At 30.0% G+C, this 8531-nt stretch overlaps 1 long non-coding RNA gene across 1 annotated transcript; it reads left to right on the top strand.

Moving 5' to 3' along the window:
• Positions 1–4363: 4363 nt before the first annotated feature.
• Positions 4364–7161, top strand: LOC124888047. The gene is made up of 2 exons (XR_007045927.1): positions 4364–4542; positions 6894–7161. It is a non-coding gene; the product is annotated as an uncharacterized LOC124888047 (long non-coding RNA).
• Positions 7162–8531: the final 1370 nt, after the last annotated feature.

The following is an 8531-nucleotide window of genomic DNA, read 5'->3' as shown; positions in this document are numbered from 1 at the left end:
ATATATATATATATATATATATATATATATATTTAATTTTGCACCCTTACAAACACAAGTGTGCTTGAGGCATGTTGATTGCAATTTTGCTAATTTGCTTTGGATGCCCAAATATCACTTTTAGTTAGTATTTTTTGTTTTAATTTAAATGGAATAAAATTAAACGGAAAGAACTTAGCCGATCCCGATAATCAAACCTATAACATCATTCATCATACATTTTGTACAATGTTAACCACTGAGTTGTATCTCTCAATTGCTTCAATTATGTTAAAGTTTAATTATTATTAGCGTAGAATGTATATTTGACTTATTAACTTGTATTTTCATTACTGCTCACGCTATAAGTAATCAGTTGGGGCTTCGGCATAATATTATTTCATAGTCGTTATTGAAAATTTGTGTTAATGTTTATGTTAAGATAATTATAGCTGGACGTATTAAAATTCCGAGCCCTCGTTTGCAAGTGGGCTAGGTATAAGATTAATTAATGTATAACATACTATGAATTTTTCTGTGACATGCAGTTTCTTTTTACCTACTCATATTGAGTGCTTAGAAATGATGAGAGTCTGAAAAGAGGGGTTCAATTTCCCAAAAGTCTCTCTACCATTAATGGCAGAAGACTAATGACGTTATTTCATAAATGCGACGCCGTTTAGACCCGTCATAGTTCACCTAATACCTATCGTTTCTCGTCTATACATTATTACTACTATGAAAAAAGCAAGAAGTTCAAGAGGAATCTCCTACTCAATTTCCCTTTTGATTCCCCGTATAATTCTCTTGATTATTTGAAAAGAATAATAAGTTTATAAAAAAAGTCTTTTTTACTCTCCATCAAAAATAGGAGGTAGGATCAATTAAAAATTATCGTTTTGATTTATTCTAGATATCATTCAAGAATAATTGTTTTCATCTGATATGCAAGAATGAATAAAAGAGGCAAATATCTTATGATAATATATCCAGTTCGGTTGTTAATAGAGTGAATAGATCAATAATTATTAAAATCTCTTATTTAAAATTATAGTGAAATGTGTATCTAAACTCATGCACGATGTGCCGTTTAGACCCTTCATAGTGTTGGTTCTACGTAAATGGAAAATGATTCAAATAAATGGAGGGAAAGTTGAGTAAGTTTTTCACTTTAAGAAAGCAACGTTATCCCACATTGATAGGAGAAAAGAACTTTTTGATACTTATAACGAGAAACATTTCTTCATGTGGTTATTGGGGCAAGAACAAGAGATGACTTCATCATTGTTCCTTGCTTAGCTTTGTTTTCGACTTTGAAAAATGATCAAGAGATTATCTTTTTGGACAAAATTTAATTGAAACTTGAAAATAAGTGAAGTTTTTAATCCAAAAATTCAATAGAAATTTTTTTGTTTGCGGACGCAGTCACAACGCACCTCGAAGGAACGCGAGCCTTCAAGGCAAGAGACAAGAGACACAGTGGTTGGGGGCGGATCAATGATCTGCACGCGCACCTCGCGACCTGTGGATGTAAATCCAGCGCAGGTGCTGCTCAAAACATACTGAAAATTGCCAAATGCCACCTGCGACGCAGGTCAGTGCAGGACCAGCGCAGGTCGCGTACTGTTTCAGAAAGTTGTCTCTCTTTGTGAACGCTATAAATATCTGCATTTTTCCTCAGGTAAAGGTACAAATTTTGAGTTGAAAGAACATATTCTTCTTCTAAAAATTCTAGTGTGATCTTCAAATCTTTGAGTAAGTTCGTAGTTTAGAAAATTTGAGGTACCAATATTTTCTGAAGTGAATCATTTTATCCTCGAAGGAGATATTTCATGAACCTCGAATATTTGAGGAGAATAAATTTTTTAAGGATACACCGTGAATGCGGTGGGCTTATTCTATCAATTTTGTCTCCACCTTACTTTCTTTAAAGTTAATTTTACTGTTTTCCAGAAAATGATAGAAACTTCATTTGATAGTTTATTTGAACTTATGTTTGAAGTTACTGAACTTCTTTATAGTTCTTGAACTTATTATTGAAGTTTATATTATTAAATAGAAATTTTGTACCTCAAAAATAACACATAATTCACCTTATTTCATGTTTCTTGTCTATACTGAAAAAGCAAAATTTCATTCAAAATCTCCTAAATGTAAATGTAAATGAAAACAACGAATTATATTTAGTTTTCTTCATATCCTCCTGATTGTGCCTTTGCATCCCTATAAAAGAATTTGAAACTCTAATAAAACAATAGTCAACATAAAAATGCATATGTTCTAACGTCAACCCGCCAAGAATTATATTTACTTAAAATGACCAGGCGGTGCGCCTAGGCTTAAGGAAATCGCATATAGTTGTGTAGGAGTGTTCATGGTTTGCGTTTTAAGCAAATCGAACCGCGATCCAAACCAAATTGATTAAAAATATCGATATTTGGTTAGGTTTGGTTTGGTTTGGTTTTGAATTTTAAAAAATCGATACTAATTTGGTTTGGTTTGGTTTTACTCTAAAATAACTGACAAAATAATCAAACCGAACCGATATATATATAATATAATTATTTATGTATTATTCATAAATACAATATAAAAATTTGTTACATTTTATATTTTAATCATGATTTAACTTTAGTCGTAACACATTAAGCCATTTCTTCATCTAGTTGATAGTACCTTATGAGATTCTAAGTGAATTTCGTACTTTGAATACAAATGATACTAATTGTGAAAATAATATCTTGTTGTGTATTGAAATTCATAGCTGAGATTCATTTGACTATAGTCAATCATTAATTTTAACTTTCTTTTTGAACCTTGTTGAGCAAGAAGTTTATGCGTTCACCTTTTGGGGAATCATATCATTCTGTTAATGTAGTTTTAAAATATTTTTTTAGAAGCGTTCATATGGTGTTGTTCATAGCTTTGCCGAAGTATAACACTCAGTTGACATTTTAGTTTCAAGGTTGAGATACAACACTCGGTTAACATCTCATATGTTAGATTGGATTTTTTTTTTATTTTCAACTTTTATCATTAGCTAAAGTTATAAACCGAACAAAACCGACAAGAACCAAACCGACGGTTATTTTTTTGTTTGGTTTGGTTTGGTTTTAGAAATTTAAAAATCGACTAAGTTGGTTTGGTTATGGTTTTGACCAATAACCGATCCATGAATACCCCTATAGTTGTGATATCTTGTCAATTTTGTTTCCATCTTTAGATAAGATTTTCATGCTCAAATTATTGCCAAATACATATATAGGCATTGCCGCAAATTAAACATTCTAAGTTGGTTCACTATCACTAGATCTTATACAGTAAAATGAAGATTACGTTGGTCCCCCGAGGGCTGTATATTGACGTAATTTGAGACTCCAAATGTCTTTTAATCCTTGTAATTTAACAATATTAGTGGTGATGTAGAAAAAAATTACAAAGCAAATAAAGTCAATGAGGAAGGACAACTTCACTCGATTATGGGACCGCCATTTAAGTTATAGTTACTGTATTAATAAATTTGTATGTTTAGTCGCTTCAGAATAAACTTGTGAAATTAGACTAAATATGTTATTATTGTGTCGCTTCAGAATCAACTTTAGGCATATCTAATTGAAATTGCAGAAGACGCATATGAAGTTTGGACAATAAACTTTCGACATTTTTGCTTAAAATTTGACTTGCCTGGACAACTTTCAATGTTTTCCTTGAAATTTAACTTGCCAAAATCAAACTTCAAATACTTATATATGAAGCTATAGACATACTTTTTTAAAGTTTGAAGTATCAATTTCACCTTTGTAAATGTTTCCAAGCTTTTCTAACAACAACACTTGATTAATATTCAATTTTTATGTCCGAAATTCACGTCTCATTTCTTCAAATTCGCAACAACGACGATTTTAATGTTGAAAACCTTTAGTTGGCCACAGATGCAAAAAGAAGGATGCAACCTGCTAAGTTTTAGATATTTCAAGGATGTCTCAGTGTCAACACGAATAGTTTGAGGACGTAGTTCAAGTTTTGGGATAGAGTTAAAGGATGTTTTTGACTAAAATCTCAAGAATTTGTGTGACAATGATGAAAGCTAACGTAAAATTTGGAAAATTGTCTCAAATAAGACGAACTGATAAATTGTAATAACGAAATTCAATAGTCATTTGTAAAAGCAAGGAAAAATTCACAATTTCAAAGTATCGGAAGGAGAGTAACGTAGTCGGCAGAGGCATATTTTAACAATTTAAGTATTGAATTTTGCAAATAAATACAATAATGACCAAAAGGAAAATCAATCAAATATAGCGACAAAATGCTTTCCTACACACATGTTGAAATACTTGGTCAATTCCCGAGTTACTTTTGCTACTATAAATAGGCCCCTACTCCCTTTAACACTTCCCAACCATACATTCTTCTATATATCTTTTTAGTTCTTCTTTCTCCCTTTCACTTTCTATATCTATATATGCGTTGGAGAAACTATGTATGTGTTCTTGTGGAAATTGCATGGAGAATCTGTAAAGCTCAGGAGGGATAGCACCATGGATACATCTCCATCAGCTTGTACACTTGGCTTTTTTTTTTTTTGCTATCTATAGCGCTATCCATCCTGAGTTTTATGGCTTCTTCGTGCTCGCTTTTGGTGCTTGATGTTAATATTTCGTGCTAAATATCTTTCTAAGAATTTGGTTCAATTGCAAGAGCGCAACGTTTTATATGTGAGACTAATTAGACACATCTTATGAATTCGAATGTGATACTATGCATAAGTTAAGATTATCAAGTGATTGATTAGGCCCTAACCGGTATCAGGACCTCTCTGCTAGGTCTGGGCCTAGGGTTGGGGGCTCAGTTAGGAGTGTTCTAGGTGTTCGGTCTGTGGGTCCGGTCTAGTCCTCAGATGGAAGTGGTCCGGGACCGCTATCATTTGGCCCACCCCTAAGCCTAGGGATTCTAATGGAATCACTGGATTGCTTCCCCAATCCAGAATCGGTCCAGACCGGTCCACTAGGAAGGATAATGGGTTATAGTTAGTCCATTATAACGTCAATTATCATATTTCTTTAAGTATATTAAAAAGTATAAATAAATTTGTAACATGTTTGTAAAACTTAAATTATGAACGAAGGTATGATTTGTGAGTTCTAATATGAAAAATGAGATTCTAATCCTTTCATTTGTTTTACTCTTTTCTAGAACTTGTTTGAATTTCGTTTAACTGTTCATATTTTATTGAATACATATTTTTGGATAACATGATTAGCACGAGACTGATGGCCCTTTGTTGCTGACATATGGCCCTGCAGACATTATCATATATTCTTGACCTGAATAAAATCTATACATCCCTTACTGTTTTTGAATTTGCTTCTAAATTCAGCATACATTAATTTTATCATCTGATTACTCAGACTGAATAATAAATACCAGATTTCAGATAGTATGTATTTCCCAGCTTTAAGGTGGTTATGGTTCCACGTTATCCTTTAAATGCTTCCACTAAAATACAGCGGCAAGTGGTTGGCAATATCAGAATGACATTTATATTTGGTTTTTGTTGGTTTTCGAAAATTATTTTTTGGAAAACAATAAGACATATATTCACATGTTAGAATTGTGAAAGTGAATTAAGATTGTCAATAAAACATAGATTCAGATGTCAGAGACATTTTTTTTGTTAGGAGCTTTTGTTTCTATGGTTAATAAAATTGTTGTCAGAACAGACTGGGTGTTAGGCGGAGCTAAAATTTTGATTTTATTACAACTCATTAGGCTTGTGAAAAAATTATATTGGATAGCTGTTTGTTAAATAATTGTCGGATGATATATATAAAATATACAGACGGTGTATACTATTGTATATTTTGCTAGCTAATTGTCTTGACCAGCCAAATATGTAGTAATTTGTTTATAAGTTATTTATACATCTATATCTATATTATATTAAAAGTGTGAAGGTCCTTAGAAATGTTGTTTGAAATTTTTATCCTTCATTAAAATTCTCCGCAGTAGATAAAATCATCTTTTCACCTTTTTATTGATATGAAAATTTTGTAAACTCCTAAAATATATTGAAAAGTAAGGCATGAAATAGTTTAAAAAGAAAACTATAAATAGTAGAAATATTAGAAAAATATTTAGAATACCTAAAAGAAAAGATGGATATTAGGAATTAATTCCTTTTAAAAAAGGACACAATTTTAAAGGAGAAAAAGTCCTACGAGTATTATTTTAAGCCTTTTCTTCTCCAAGAAAATAATTTATTATAGGTAGTTAAACTTTTATTTATACCAAATAAAATTATAATTAAAATTTTTGTCCTATTAAATTTTGGTTATTGGATTTTTTCTTATTTGAACAAATTCTAAATTTTAGAATTTCAATCAATTTAGAATCTGTTTCCTTACTTGAATTAAATATCATAATTAAAGTACCTTAAAAAAATTATGATAGGTAGTTAAAATTTTATTTATACCAAATAAAATTATAATTTAAATTTTTGTCCTAATAAATTTTGGTTATTGAAATTTTTCTTATTTGAACAAATTCTAAATTTTAGAATTTCTTTCCTTACTTGAATTAAATATCATAATTAAAGTACCTTCTATTCTCACCTTTTTTATATATATTTTAGGATTTCAATCAACTTAAACTTTTATTTTATACAATTTCTTTTCTTATTTGAATTAAATATCAAAACTATATATTTCATATTTTTTGTACGTTCTTTCTTGATTTTTCTCACGTAATACCTCATCTTTTGATTTGCTTCTTTTCTCCCAACTAAAAACTAAATTTGTTTAATTTATGTAGAATTTTTTGTTTATATACAGAATATATGTTTGATTTTTATTTTTTCTTCTTTTAGTAGTGAACCTAGGTTGAACATTATTTGATTTGATTGTATTTTTCAGGTGGCTTTTGACAAAACACTAATGGAACATTTGACAAGAACAACATGGAGTTTGCGACGTTTTGAGAAAAAATTGGTTGTGAGCTATGTGAAAAGTTATGGACCCTTTGAGTCTGAACGTGGTGTTGTTGACTGTTGGGGAGGATCTTTTCATCTTGTGATGATCAACTTGGCTATTGTTAAATTCACGGGCATGTTGGATCATACCTTGATGTTGTAGGTGTGTATTTACAGCAACTTACTCCCAATACAAGTTAGCCTCATAACAAATTTATGGATTGTTACGTATTCGTAGTCATGAGGTTTGTAAATTTTGAATCTTTATTTTATTTTATATTCTTTTTTTTTTTAAATCTTTTGCTCTATTTTTGTTGATTTTTATTGTATTAGAAACACTTGTAAATTTTTTTGTTTTGTTTGTATGTAACACATATTATTGGACGACGATGTATGTCGTTAGGTGCAAAAATTTAAGAAAGCTAATAAAAGTTATTCATAGAAAATATAATAAGGAAATTAAAGCTGCAGTTCTAATAATTTTTCCCTAATTTTTCAATCATCTGCATTCATAGTGCTAGGTTTCTGCTATTGCTAAAGTAATTTTTTTAATATATTTCAAAAGAATATTCTAAAACTTTTGGGAGCATAGCTTCTATGGAGATTGGTTCCAAGTTATTTATATACATAAATGAGAGAGGAAAACATGACGAAGTCTCTTAAATGGTTGCAATTAAGTGTTAAAAAATGCAATGAAACCGATTAGGTATTTACAATTATTAATTGAGAAGTTTTAAACTGTCTATCATTGAGAATTTAAAATTTGTATTAAATCATTTGAGATAAACGTGCAATGCACGTTATCATAGACTAGTAATAAGAAAAATGTTAAATGCAAATATGAAATTTAATCTAAAGTTATTGAATTCCGTCGAATTCATCATCGAAGTTTTAGTGCCGCCCCCTACAAGATGAAAGCATAAAACAACATCTTTTTCTCCAGCTTTCGATTTTTAACACACAGTTTGTAATTAGGCTTGTTTTCTCAATCTTCTTACTTGTGGATGCACTGACATGGACGGATCTAGTGCAATAATCATGAATCAAGTAACTTTTATCTAGACTATGTATTTATATTTAAAGGCTATGTATTTATATTTTAAAAAAATTCATTTGATGTAAATCCCTCTTTCTTTCAATCTATAGCAACATTTTCTTGTAATCATAGGAAAGAAATCAAGTATATAGTTTCAGCTTAAGATGTAAAATGGATGAATTTGGTTGAATTTGAGAATGTCAAACTGGATTGAGTCTGGTCAGGTTATTGATTCATTTTAAGTAAAAATTACATATATAACAACATGCTTACTAGTATTTATTAAAAATTTTAACTATTTTCAAAATCTTATAAAATCTCAACTTTTGACCGTTGATGATACATGTTTATTAACTTAGATACATACTACGGATACATAGTTCAATTAAACTAACTAACACTTTTTAATGGATGTAACAAATAATGTAGCATTAAAACAGCAATTAAGCTAACTAATTATGGTGAAAATCAAAATAAAATTCTATGATTTATGGTAATTAGTTTGTTATTCTACCATTCTAAGCCAAACCTTTTTCATAATTTGTT

The sequence above is a fragment of the Capsicum annuum genome, chromosome 10 (genome assembly GCF_002878395.1).
Source record: "Capsicum annuum cultivar UCD-10X-F1 chromosome 10, UCD10Xv1.1, whole genome shotgun sequence".
Classification (NCBI taxonomy): domain Eukaryota; kingdom Viridiplantae; phylum Streptophyta; class Magnoliopsida; order Solanales; family Solanaceae; genus Capsicum; species Capsicum annuum.
Note: the sequence above shows the minus strand (reverse complement) of the source record. Positions and strands in the feature narration are given on the sequence as shown.